The sequence below is a fragment of the Equus przewalskii genome, chromosome 20, assembly GCF_037783145.1.
Source record: "Equus przewalskii isolate Varuska chromosome 20, EquPr2, whole genome shotgun sequence".
Taxonomy (NCBI): Eukaryota; Metazoa; Chordata; class Mammalia; order Perissodactyla; family Equidae; genus Equus; species Equus przewalskii.
This window is the reverse complement of record NC_091850.1, coordinates 54,708,196-54,722,075: the sequence shown is the minus strand read 5'-3', so window position 1 is coordinate 54,722,075 and position 13,880 is coordinate 54,708,196. Positions and strand designations below refer to the sequence as shown.

The 13,880-nt window shown below is 48.3% G+C and overlaps 1 long non-coding RNA gene across 1 annotated transcript; it reads right to left on the bottom strand.

Annotated features, from left to right (window-relative positions):
* Positions 1 to 3,105: 3,105 nt before the first annotated feature.
* Positions 3,106 to 6,682, bottom strand: LOC139077883 (uncharacterized). Its single transcript, XR_011530487.1, has 2 exons — positions 4,991 to 6,682; positions 3,106 to 4,694 (listed from the first exon to the last, which is right to left on the bottom strand). It is a non-coding gene; the product is annotated as an uncharacterized lncRNA (long non-coding RNA).
* Positions 6,683 to 13,880: the final 7,198 nt, after the last annotated feature.

Here is a 13,880-nt window from a genome sequence, read left to right as displayed (position 1 = left end):
CCCCATCACAGCTGCCTTTTCTCAGTGTCTGTCCCTCTGCCTGGAACATGCTCCAACCCACCCCAGACCACACTGCCCAGCCCTGGCTGTCTGGTGTTTTCCGTCTCTGTCTTTCTCTCCTGCAACTCTACAGTCTGCCACCTGCTCACTCTCTGCGTATCAGACTTTACGAGAGGATTTGGGGGTCCTGGGTGTCTGAGTCACATGCAGACCTAACTAAACACGGAAAGGATGCCAATCACATAGATGCATCCCACCAGAGAGGAGCAGAGTGTAGCTCCAAACAAGCCTTCCCTTACCTGGGCCCCAAAATGCCCAGGGTCACCCTAACACCAGCTCGCATGAGGGGACAGGGTCAGAGGGATGCTACGGCGGGCACACTGTCGACCTAACCGACTGTGGTTAAAGATCTGGCTTTTGCTAATTTTTAAGAATGGGCAACCATGTGATCACACTGCTGGAGCCCATTGCAGAGCTCGGAGGGGCTGTGTGTATGCGGGTCGCTGACCCAGCAGGTCTGCTGCAGGGTACCTCTGCAGGAATTGTCAGTGTAGTTCAGTCGCCCCTACCAGACCTGGGGTTTCAGTAGCACGGGACACCTGCTCATCCTCCCTGCATCCCCCCTATACAATAGCAACGCCCTCAGAGGTATCTCACCAAACAAGGAAATAATGATGCCGAGTCTTCCCTCCAGGGTAATAAAGGCCGCGTTACCTTGAGGGAAAAGAGCAAGTTCCGAGGCCAGCCCTCCTTCGTTCCTGGAGGCTGTGGTGCACTGGGCAGCTCGCTCAGCCCCTCTGGGGTCCTGCACCATCTGTAAAATGGGCTGGGCTTGGGCTGAAACAGGGCCACCATGCATGTGTCCAGTGCACAGCCTGCAGCCTCATGCACCTTCACCAGGATTTGCTCCCTGTCTCCATCCCTTATTCAGAAACTCATCAAATTCTAGCATCTGTGCGAGGACAAACAGGCCCTCTGTGGATGAAAGAGCTAAAGGTTTTGCCAACAAAGTGCTCGTGGAGATATTGACTTGTCCAACCAAACCCTGGTATGGACTTGTCCCAAATTCTTCCTTGTCTGCACGTTTGGGCCCTAGTGCCTCATTTCCTTGGGTATACAGACAGCTATTATAACTGAAGAAGTTGTCTGAAATTATGAAGACAAAAAGCACGGCGTCCCTTGGGGTGTTAAAAATACTGGGAATGTGTGTCCTAATTTGGCATTTATTCTACTTGTAGCCATGGGGGTGAGGGCAGCAGGCTGGGCTTCAGAACTCGGGTCGAGGAGAGAGCAGGGAGACCCCTGGGTAAGGACGCGGCTTGTACTGCAGGAAACAACCAACACACACTGGCGTTAGGACTGGGGAGCTGACAGGAGATGCTGGCCGGGAGTGATCCGTCGACTTTGCCCTGAATGGAGATGTCCACCCCCAGGGCCAGCTTCACGGATGTACAACTCTGTCCTTGTACATGATGGCGGCCTCAGAGGGCCTCAGGCTTGGTTTAATGCTAATCTGTTGCTATCTTGAAATTCTTCATACTTTTTGAACAAAGGTCCCTGGAATTTCATTTTGCACTGAGCCTGCAAATGACATAGCTGGTCCTGTCCAGCACAAGCATCGTCCTTAAAGGATGAAGCGCTGGTTGTCAATGGCCACAGTGCACAATCACACGGGCCAAACAAAAGTCCCACAGGACTGTGGGCAGTGGTCCTCTCAGGAGCCCCGCTCAGCTGCTGAGCCGAGACCCGGGAGGCAGACGCCTCCACTGCAGCAGAGTCAAAGGACGTGGAGATCGTCTCAACAGCACACTCAGTGGTGCTCCTCCAAGAAGTTCGAAATGACCTCAAAGCCATGACACTGCAGCAAAGGGCAGGTTAAGAGAAAGGTCTGGCAATAACTATTAGGCTTGAGATAAAGTATTGAATTATCAGAACCTGTGTGAGGTGACCTGCATTTCTCTTTGGAAATATAGATATATTGGCCATTTTCAGGAAGACGGACCATTTACAGCTACTCACCATATAATCTCAATGCCCCCCGCTCCCCTCCCCTGTCCCCTACGCCCCTGTCGACAGGATATTTAAGTGAGGACTCTGAAGTCAATTCTCCTGGACTTCACTCCTGGCTTGTCCACTTGTCAGCCACGCGACCCTTGGATTTTAAACTGGAGATGATAAAAACTCTCATAAGGTGCTGTGTACAACACAAAGATAAAACCAGGAGATGTACTTGGAAGTTTCTGGGGAAAGGAAGAGTTCAGTAAAGACATAGATTTAGTATTATTTTAAGAGCAGGTTTTACATCTACTGACAAGATACTCTCTTTGAACTACCCCCAAACCTCAGAGGTGACTCCCACGTGGTGTCACCCGGGAAAAACAGGCTGAGGACGCCAGAATGGCACACACAGAGACTGCAGGAGAGAAGACACGCAGTGGGAAGCAAGACTGTTTAAGGATCGACTCCCTGATGTACAAGCGGAAGGACCTGGAGCTGCTCACAGTGGCCATCCCAGCAGAGCTCAGCTGTAGCCGCTGCAGCAAAGTCCTTCGAGCAACTGTGTCCCACAGTTCCATTTTGAGCACATTACTCTTCCCAGCTCTCTTTAGATGGCATGCTGGTCATCCTCCAAACCAGATTCACGGCGCAACGCTAGTCCATGATCAGAAAAAAACACCCTCCTAGGGGGGCTGGCCCCGTGGCCGAGTGGTTAAGTTCGCGCGCTCCGCTGCAGGCAGCCCAGTGTTTCGTTGGTTCGAATCCTGGGCGCGGACATGGCACTGCTCATCAGACCACGCTGAGGCAGCGTCCCACATGCCACAACTAGAAGAACCCACAAAGAAGAATACACAACTATGTACCGGGGGGGCTTTGGGGAGAAAAAGGAAAAAATAAAAAAAATAAAAACAAAACAAAACAAAAAAAACACCCTCCTAGGTTATATTGAGAAAAAATAAACAGAAAACAACCTTAGTGGTTGGCAGTATCCTATTTCATTGATCCTTGTTCGTTCAGACTTAAGCACCTGCTGGTGTGCCCCAGAGCTGAGTCCTCCCGCCTGGTAGAGCAAGTAAGAGGAGAAGAAAAGACACTGCTGGCTGAGTGAACATCCTAAGGTACACCCATTAACCAGTTTATTTATGGCATCTCACTTATTTGGTAGAACTGGAAAGAAGCAGTTATTTTTTATTTCCATTTTAAAATTGAAGGCATGATTCGAAAGAGATGTAAGTAACCTTCTCAAGTTCACAGAGGTACAAAATGACAAAGAAGACTTTGGGTCTGGTCCCCTCTGGAATCTCCCATTAGAACAGCCGTTGGGGCCGGCCCGGTGGCACAGCAGTTAAGTTCGCATGTTCTGCTTCCACGGCCCAGGATTCGCCAGTTCGGATCCCGGGTGTGGACATGGCACTGTTAGCAAGCCATGCTGTGGCAGGCATCCCACACATAAAGTGGTGGAAGATGGATGCAGATGTTAGCTCAGGGCCAGTCTTCCTCAGCAAAAAGGGGAGGATTGGCAGCAGATGTTAGCTCAAAGCTAATCTTCCCTTCCCCCCCAAAAAAAAGAACAGCCCTGGCCTCAGCCCTGCCTCTCCTGAACCATGCTCCACGTCACTGTGGCCATGATTGCTGGACACTTCATCACTTCACTCCCCACCTGAGACAGACTTGGGAGCTCCTGACAGCCCTCAGGATGAATTAAAGGGCTGCATTGTTTGGAAGGATTATTTTCTTGGCTCTACAAGGCTGAGGTGAACTCCTCAGCCTGGGACATGTGCCCCATATGAAGGAGAGCCTTCCCCCCCAGCACACCGGGTCTTCCCTCCCAGCCCCAATCCTCACATTGTCTCCACTTCCAAGGTCCTCTGAGCCTCTGCACATGGCTTTCCAACCGGAAAGTCCTTCCTGGTCACGGGCATGGCTGGCCACTCACAGTCCCACCAGACCAGTTTATCAGCCCAGCTCCTGAGAGGCCCCAGATGAAGTGAGTCAGCTGAGCCCAGGAGCTGCCCACAGCAGCGGCACCCCTCCATCCCCACATCTCTACAGGGTACGGTCCTTGTAATCTGTGCTCTGACCTCCTGAGAGCGGGCTCCCGCCTCCTTCCGCATCCCCAGAACCTAACCACGGCTGACTGCTGGTGGGCATCAGCGAGTGCTAATCGTGAATGATGGAAGGGAAACCATGTCCGGAGCTGGGGAAAGCCTGCACGGCCACTTCGACTCTTATACCCCTACTGACGGCAGCACAGAGATTGTCCATGCCCTACCGCGCCTTCCTGATGGAGGGACTGTCCGGGACATAGCAATGGGGAGATCCTCGCTTACCCGTTGAACAAGTGCCAGTGTAGGCCCCTGGTCCCTGCTAGTGATCTGTCATCTTGAGTCAGGAACGAGGAGGGCGAGTGTGTCTGAGTCTGGGAGGGAAAACACAGACACAACGTTGTGGGCAGGGGCTCCACTCCCAAGGCTGGTGTCACCTTGGTAGCAGCCACTGATGCAGGTGGCGCCCTTTGCTTTAGAAACAGGCATTTTATGTCCCAGTTGCTCCTAGAATGTTTCTGTTCACATAGTTTTACGGTTAGATGAGAATTTTTTCAGTGAAGCCTTGTTTGTCAGACTTGAAACTGAACTTGCCTTCGCCTGTTTCGTCTTTCCCTCTTAGGACACCACATCCCAAGAGAGGAGAAGTACCTGTGGAAGAAAATCTAGTGAAAACCTGGACGGCGGCTGCAGAACCTCTGTTATCAGATGCAGAAAGCTGGATTAAGAGCGAATTTCATTTGCCAGTCGTGGCAACAGTGTAACAGCAGAAGCTCTGCCTCTGCCCCGGCACCTGCTTGTACAGTTCAAATTAAAACCTGAAACCCAGCAAATCCCACTTTACAATGGCTTTCAGCGCTGGAGCCTGTGAATTAAAGGGCTGCATTGTTTGGAAGGATTATTTCCTTGCCTCTACCAGCTTCAAAGAAATGAGAATCTTCACTCACTTTTCTATTGATCCTTGTTGATCAGATTAACTTTGTTTTGGATTCCTATTGAAACAAAGACAAACAGATACACTTTAAGCACTTTCATGTATAGCTTTGTTTCAGTTCAGAATTCTTACTGCGCCCTCCTTCCTTGTTATAAAGATTACTAGGCAGTTGGGGAAAATCAGGGAATTATCATAAATTCTATTCACTAAATACCAACACTTTGAGGCAAATTATCTCAATTGTAAAATGCTTCGGCATACCAAGTAATTATATGCAATTAAAACCCCACTGTTCGTTTACTTTCTCTTGTTAATTTATAATAGAATACCTGTGCTCAGGAAAACGCAGAGATTAGCAAGCACTAGAAATCAAAGACATCTCTCAACATTGCACAAATAAAGCCAAACCTTCATCCCACTCACTGGGTACTTTAGATTTCAGATGAAATTATTTAATACTCTCCCGCTCTTTAATGAACTACAAAAGAATCTGAAGAGTATTTCCTTGAAGACAGAATGTTCTAGGGCTCTTTGTAAACATGCTGAGGAGGTTTCTCCCCGCCTGCCCTCCACTCGGGCGCATGACTCAGATACCTGGGGTGGGGATTAGGCAGTTCCACTCAGGGCCACACTGCATGGCTTTCTTTACCTGCTTTCGAGTTGTCCTCTCACAGGCTGCTGCTGAATCTGCATTTATGCCTCCGATCAGAGTCAACCCTGCAGCCGCCCCCAGTGCTGGCAAAGATCCCAGGAGTAGACACTTAAACATTTCCTCGGGCCCGATCCATGGAGACCCTTCTTTTGGCAGGCACTTGTCCTGGAACCTGCAAAACCTCCCACTGGGCTGAGTCCCCGCTCCCACACCCAAAGCTAGAGTTCTGTGTAAGTGACATTAATTTATGGAGATAAGACATCATTTATCTCATGAAGATTAGTTTGCAACCAAACGAACAAAAGAAAGGGAGATTTCTCTTGGAAAATTTGCAGAATGTGGTCCACGCTTGCCAGGATACAACGGACGACCAACAGCCCAGATTTTCCCAGGATGCAGAAGGTTCTGGGGACTCGAGACTTCCAGTGTAAAAAAGGGGACAGTCCCGGACAGATAGGACAAGCTGCTACCCCTCACATCCGTCATGGCCCAGTTGTCCATGTGAGTGTGTTTGACAGGGACCCGAGGGGGCATGTGCCCCTCAAACCATAACTCCTGCACCAATGGCAGTTTCCCCAAAACCCTGGCCCAACATCGTTTGTGCACAGATTGAAGTAGTCCACTCCACCAATCTGACCCTGGGCTTGAGCCCTCCTACAAACGAGGCCACATCTTGGAAAAGAGCCCCCGAATACGCCTGCGTGCGCCACACAGCACTTTATAAATAAATTAATAGGATTTTCCTTGTTAGCCTCTTCATCACCAACTCCGGTGTCAAATTTCGCTGAAGAGGCATTATTAGACAATTCTCCAACTGGCAGAGGAGAGAAACTAATCTGTCCACTGAGCCCACATTTCTAAGAAATCTATTTCCCTAAATACCCCTTACGGCAGCATTTGGGGTTTCCGATGAGGCAGGAAGAGAGCCCAGTGGATGACTGCTGCCTTGCTCTGCCTTGTGCAATGGGAGGTCAGGATGCACAAGGGCGCTGCCCCCACATTCTGCCCAGTCCCAACAGTCACTCCAGCCCAGGACATCAATTACTATTCTTTATGTGTTGTCTCTGAGCCATACGGCCACCCATCTCTGAGGGGAACCTGCCCTTGCCCCTCTAAGGAACAACCCAGGGAGGTCTCCTTCGGGACAGTGAGAACACTCACGGCAAAGGGCACTGGGCACTGTGGATAAGGGGGAGGCACACAAGAGTGAGCGCTTACCAAGGGCTGAGGACACACACTGCAAACTTAGGGACGGGATTATGAATTCTACTCGACGTTTTTATAATGGTTGATTGCAATATCAAATCATCAGCTCTCCAAAAGCTTAAACGAAGCATTTTCTCATCGCAAGCCAAATCTGATGGTTAATTTTTGAGAGAGACTTCACATTACAGTTTATGAAACTTCTCAAATCTAAGTTGTAATAAAAAAATTAAAACTAAAAGCAAAACAACCTGAACACGAGCCTCTACCTAACCGTTTACCCACTGTCCATCTGCAGAGCGACTTTGCAGTTCAGAGAGAACGTCGCTGTCCTCACCTGTTCAGCTGACACTGTTCTGTGCCCCTCCCACTGTGGCTGGGACTAACCAAATGAGGCAGAAAATTTCAAAAAGAGTAAAGCACTAATAATATTATATCATCATAATAAATAGCAGCTTTTCCCATTGTTATTTTCGCTGTGTCTCAATGTCTAGAGAAAACAGAATCACCAGAAGTGTTTTCAGTGAAACTAAGTGGGAGGACCCTTCAAAAATGGTATGTTCCGTTAAATATTCTCCTGTTAACATGGCCTGTGGCTTAATTTAAAAAAGAGATCTGAGCATTTCTTCAAGTTATCAAGATGCAGGACAAACCTAGTTAAGGCAGATGGGAGCCAGGCCCACTGAGTGACGTCTGCTTCCTTAGATTGCAGACGCGACGTGGTTCTCACCATGAAGAAGCGCAGCTTGTGAGATAGTCCCTGGAGGAAGGGAAGGCTGCAAGGTGAATATTTAGGGCCGCTGACAAGCCAGTTAGAGAAGAGCATTACCAATTGCTGCCCGGTGTCCTGAAAGAGCCAGTGCCATGTCTGTTTACTCCAGGCAGTCCTTCCAAGCCCACCTCCTGGGGTGATTCTAGAACACTGCCCAGTAGAACTTTCTGTAATGGTGACAATGTCCTATAACTACACTGCCCACTACACCAGCCACTAATCTCATGTGGCTGTAGGGCACTTAAAATGTGCCCAGTGAAACTGAGGAACTACATTTAAACTTTTATTTTACTGTATTTACTTTTAGATTTAACGACACCTATGGCAAGTGGATGCCATTTTAGACAGCGCAGTTTCTGAATTTTGAATAAGCAGTTGGAGCAAAAGTAAGAAACGACACTTTGTAGTTAAAGAAATGACAATGAAACCAGTAACTATTTTTTAACCTATCTAGTATATGTTTGCAATATTTCTTTTCCTTTTTTTCCATTAAAATACTCGATGTTCATGAGAATATGAGAACTAGAACTCTCATAAACCAATAGAGCAAGTATATATTGACATAAGTTTGGGGGAATAGAATTGGCAATATTTATCAAAGAGCCTTTTAAAAAAGAGTATATTCATTGTTCCAGGAATTTCATTTCTAGAGATCTATCCTAAAGAACTAACTGAGGTCCCAGACAAAGATTACGGTACAAGATTATCAGTAATGTTGCTATTTAGAATTATTAAAAAAACCCTCAACCAACTCAGTGCCCAAGAATAGAGGAATGGTTAAATGGATTCAGTTTTTCCAAAAGGACTGCATATTTATAAGAATATTAAATGACAGTGGGTAATGTTTATGATATAATTTTAATTGAAAAAGTCTGGATACAAAATAGTATATAAAATATGATCCTTGGTTTATTTATGCTTGCATTTATGTGCAAAAAGATGGAAAGGAAATACATAAAAATATTGCCTATGGTCATAGCTGAGTGGAAGGATGATTTCTCTTTTATAATCTTCTATATTTTCTTAAATGTGCCTAAATTATTCTTACCAAAAGAAAACAATCAATGGCATCAATTCACTTAGTCCACCAGTGTTCAGCAAATGGGCATTTAGAATTTAAATGGAACCCAGGGAGTTGGGGAGACAGCTCTGGGCACTCACTCTCCCAAACCATTAGGGTACCACTGAGGTGCATTCTTAGCTGAATAAATTAATTGGCTATTGGCTTACCAGTGAGCATCCCTTCGGATATTCTGTCCCTTTCTTTGCTGTGTACGGCTCTGGAGTGTGTCCCATGGAAACTCCTTGGTTCCAAGAGAGAAAGGACTAGACCCTGACACTGTGGAACACTCATCTATTTAAAATAATGGTTGCTCCAAAATAATCAAATGCACAAGGCAATGACAGGAGTTGACGGACTTTGAGAAGTAACTACCTTCCCCCTTGCAGCCAGGCACACATTTGGAAGCTCTGGGAAGTGGAGGGAGAAGCTCCCTCCTCGTGGGTCCCTGTCCTTTCAGCCCTGGGGTCTGATTCCTCCTGCAGTTTGCAATGAGCCGTGGCTGGGAGCAATGCTGTGCTTCCCGGAGTGCACAGCCTCATGCCTTCCCCCCGGGGGGGCCGGGCCGTGGCTTGGAAACCGAATTCTATGCAAACCTGTGATGACTAACTTAGTGAATCATGTCAAATTTTAAACTTTTTTATTTTATTTTTTATCAGCTGCTGGATAATTGAAGGGGAGAAGATGCCCAATTGACATCCCGCCCCAGGCGTCAGCCTGTCTTGCCACAGCCTTGCCTCCCAAGACAGGTGTCAAGAAGGAGTGTGGCTTCGCACAGAAGTGGTACCCTCCACCCTGTCAAAACTTCCCAGCACCCTCCTGCTGTCAGACTGTGCTCTCTGCTCCGTCAGCCTCTCCTTCCAAGAGAAAGTAAACATCCTCAAATCAGCAACTGATGAAAACGAATGTTTAAGAGAAGCAGAGACCCTCAAATCTCACGTAGAGATCCTTGTTTGGACACACAACATTTGCCAAACCATCACCTGTTATTTTAAGAAAGCCAATAAAGTCTAAATTAGAAGCAAAACAAGGTTTAAATCACAGATGACATTTTTTTCCCTATGTAACTACCTTTGGAGGAAGGTGCCAATTTTCAAAATAAATAAATGAATGATGAATCATCCAGTACATTCTACTGATGGACGAAGTTCTGCTGTCAGTCAGCAATGAACCCTTGGCTGCCCTGAGCCAGGAGGCGTTTCTGCTGACACACCGTCCACACGCGGACGGCAAGCTCAGTGCTGCTAGTCCGTATTTGGAAATGGATTTCACGCCAGAATTCATACAACCGCGTTACTGCAAAGTTCAGCTTGAAAAGCCAAACATCCAAAAAGTCTGTTGTGCCCCCAAATGTAAGATCCTCCCAGAACAGTAATGAGTTTCATTGACATCCTCTATCTTAAGCTGGAAGAAAAAGAATAAAAAATACCACATATGTGGAAAGCAGTGAAGTTGGCCCAAAGAACATTTCCTTGGGATTTTCCTTTTTTTAAAATTCCAATCTCAAAAATACACTTCTTAACACCAAGAGGATAATTCCAAAAGAAACCAAAAGGGCAACAAAAACGGGCTACAGCGAGTGGGCTTTCATGTTCTGACATACTGACTGTGAGCAGAGCGGTCCCAGACGACAGGCAGCCCAGACCGTGAACGCCGGGGTTTGGGGGACTGTGGTGTCTTCCCCTGGTACCAATGCTGATGACACCATGTCCTGCTTTAAGTAAATGTATTGCAGTTTTAAGGATAAGTTGTGGGTAATAATTTATTTTTCAAATATATTTGTGATTGCATTCATTTAAATACTAAGCTCCCCAATCTATTTTAGTTAATTCATTTACATTACACATGCATGTGTACGTTTTCTTTTCAAATTGAAACCTCTGTACCAGAGGGGTAGGCACACCCATAATATGGTACCCTCTGTGGATGGAATAAATGGATCAAGGTGGGGAGGGGTAGATAGGAAACTCTCTGTCTTGTTTGGAGAATGGAATCCATTCCCCCGTACTTAAATCAGTGCAGACGCTGCATCAGTCATGCCAGCTCTTTTGCACTTTTCTTTCTCCTCTGTTTCCACACCTTCTCCTTATGCACTTAAAACACAGTGATGGGTGAGGAAAAGAGCTGACTTTAAATGCAAAAACAACGTACGGGGCAGCTGCGGTGCACGAGGAGTTACATAAGATAAGGCAAGACAGCTGTGGGGCACGCTCTCTGCCTGGTGGCATGATGGTAGAGAGGACACTGGCAGACCCCTGAGATGCCCACGGACATCCTCTGCATTCCTTCCTCTTGCTAAAGGCACACTCATGTAGCCAGTCAAGGACGGTGGAGAATCGAGGGGTAACCGAAAGCCCCAGACTCACAGTGACCTCTCACAGCAGAGGTTTCTTTCTCGTTTGTACAACATGCCCATCAAGAGGACACGGGGCCTCCACTCTCCTTCCTCACTGAGGTCCCCAGGTCGGTGGAGGCTTCATCTCAGCATCTGGATCAAGCACCAGCCCTTAAAGCTGCTCTAGGGAGTGATATGTGTTCCTCTGCTCACGGGCCACTGCTCCCGAAGTCCCACAGCCACATCCAGGCTCAAGCGAGTGAGGAAGAGCCACCCACCATCTGCCTGGAAGGACAGGTTGAGAATGTGTGAGCAGACCTACGGACCACCACAGGCAGGAATGTGCGCAGCCTGGGCCAAGGCTGGGAACACCAAGTTGCTCAGGACAACCCATTTCCTTTGCCAAATTGTTCAATGCCCCAACTTAATTTGCACCTGGCATGACCATCGACCAAGTTCTGCCCTTGGGACATACGAACAGCTCTGCTGGGGGCCTCCTGAGAATAGTCATTCTTTCAGATATGAGTAAATCCCTTTTCTTCTGCCTACCTTTCTCCCTATTTTAATGTGTCTGTGTAGGGATGTGACGCTTGGAGCTGTGGCAGCCTTATTGAAGCCATGAGACAACATCAACAAGCTATGCCTATCAGAGCAGGAAAAAAGACAGAGCCTGGGCATTGTGGATACGAGGGAGCTGCTGCCCCAAACTGTGAACTGCACCCCTCCAGCTTCTTATGTGGGACAACAGAGCAACTTTTCTGCTTAAGCCAGGACTAGTCAGAGATTTTATTGCTTAAGCCAGGACTAGTCAGATATTATTTTGTTTACAGCTGAACGAACCCAAACTGATACATTCACACTTCTGCAAATAGCTAGCTGGAAAGTAGACTATCATCAACATTGCAACAGAGATCTTAGTATTTAATGAAGGGTCCCTGAAGGGGAATTAATTCCACTGGAGCAGTTGGAGACACTCTCTTGACCACTAAAGAAGCTGACAAAAGGGTAAGAGTCTGGCATAAGGAGATGGGCTGCAGCCTCCCAGTGCAGGGGCAAGAAGGCCCTTCCATTCACCTTTCGTTTGACAATCGCACTGACTCAGCACCAGTCTCTGTGCCGGGTCCCCGGTGGTGGAGAGGCGGCTGACGGAGGTAGGTTGTCTGTTGCCAATGTGATAGGAGAACGCTCTCACTTCTCCAGCTGGGACACTGGTCCATTGAAAGCACAGAGAGGCCAGGTCTCTGGGCCACACATGTTCAGGGCCCTCCTGACAACAGGGCATGAGCAAAGGCGGAGCTGAGAGGTGGGAGGAGGGTGGTTACCAGCAGGATCACCACCACCAGATCCAGCGCTGCCTTTGGCTTGCAGAAGGTAGCAGAGCACTTCCCCTCCGGACTTAGTTCCTGTATCAAAATCTACCCCGACGTGTGCCCTTTCAATACAGAGTTCTGTCCCCCAGGCTTTGTCTCCTTCTTTGCTCTAGCACAGTCGATAGCACCTGACTCAGGGGGAGGTTGCAAGTAACTCAAGTGCAGAATCCTGGATGAAAGCGGGTCGAGAAACCCAGAGTGTGATTAACTTAGAAAAGTCAGGATAAATCTCTACTTGGCAGCCATCATTGAAGTCGCTTTAAAAGGGCTCCACTTTCCTCTCGTGTCCCTAATGAGGGTAGCTTTAATTAAACGACGTCAGGATCTGGCAGTTTCATCCTCTTAATTTGAGCCATTGTGATTCAGACGGCATGGACGCCAGTTCTCAGAAGGTGTCTTTTTAGTCCGCCAGCCTGAGCACTGCAGTCTAGGATGATATGCAAAGAGGAAAACACGTTGGTTTTTAGTTTGGAAGGAAAAGAGGAAATATGGTTAAACTCTGTGAGATCACGAAAGGTGTGTAAAGAGTCAAGAGAAAACTTCCATCCACATCCTCAGCAGGACTGGAATATTAGGGAAAACGAGAGCAGGTGGTAACTTAGGGGGAAGTGACGGAAGGGGACAGACGGAGGGGAGCTCAGCGTGCCAGTGGGCCTGTCCCACTGTTCTTGTCGGGAATGACCGAGGCTATTGTCATCTTCCTAAGGCGTCTCTCAGACTGTGTTCGTGTCGTCATGCAGAAACCCAGCGGCTGCGGGGTGTTCTCCCCACACCACCCCCCAAGATGACCCCAGAGTGTGGTCTCCCTGGGTCACAGCAAACCTTCCTGTCCATGTGGGTCCAGTCACTGTGAGTTTGTCCAACACTCCGTCCACCAGGAGCTAGAAGAACCAGGTCTTCAGCCCTGTCATGGATTGAATGGTGCTCACCAAAAGATACGTCCCGTCCTAACCCCCAGAACCTGAGAAGATGACTTCTTCTGGAAAAAGGGTCTTTTCAGATGTAACTAATTTAAGCATCTGCATATGAAGAGATCATTCTGCATTATCCAGATGGCCCCTAAATCCAATGACAGATGTCCTTATGGGAGACAGAAGAGAGACCCAGACGCAGAAGAGGAGTCCACGTGAAGAGTGAAGACGGAGGCAGAGGCTGGAGTGATGCAGCCACAAGTCCAGGAGCACCTGGAGCCCTTGGAGCCGGAAGAGGCAAGAAGGGTTCTTCCCTAGAGCCCCTGGAGGGAGCGTGGCCCGAGGACACCTTGATGTCAGACTTCTGGCCTCCAGAGCTGCGAGGGAATAAACTTCTGTTCTGTTGAGCCTCCTGGTTTGCGGTGCTGTGTTAGGGCAGACCAGGACATCAACAAGAGCCCCCCACACCCAGGGCCCTGGGAGCCCCAACTGCGCAGAAGCACCTGCTGAGCTGTTGTCAGGGCACCGCCTCCTCTGAGGGTGACACGGAGTGTGGGGAGGACAGGGCGCCTCCCAGGCCCCTCGGGTGCAGATGCCCCA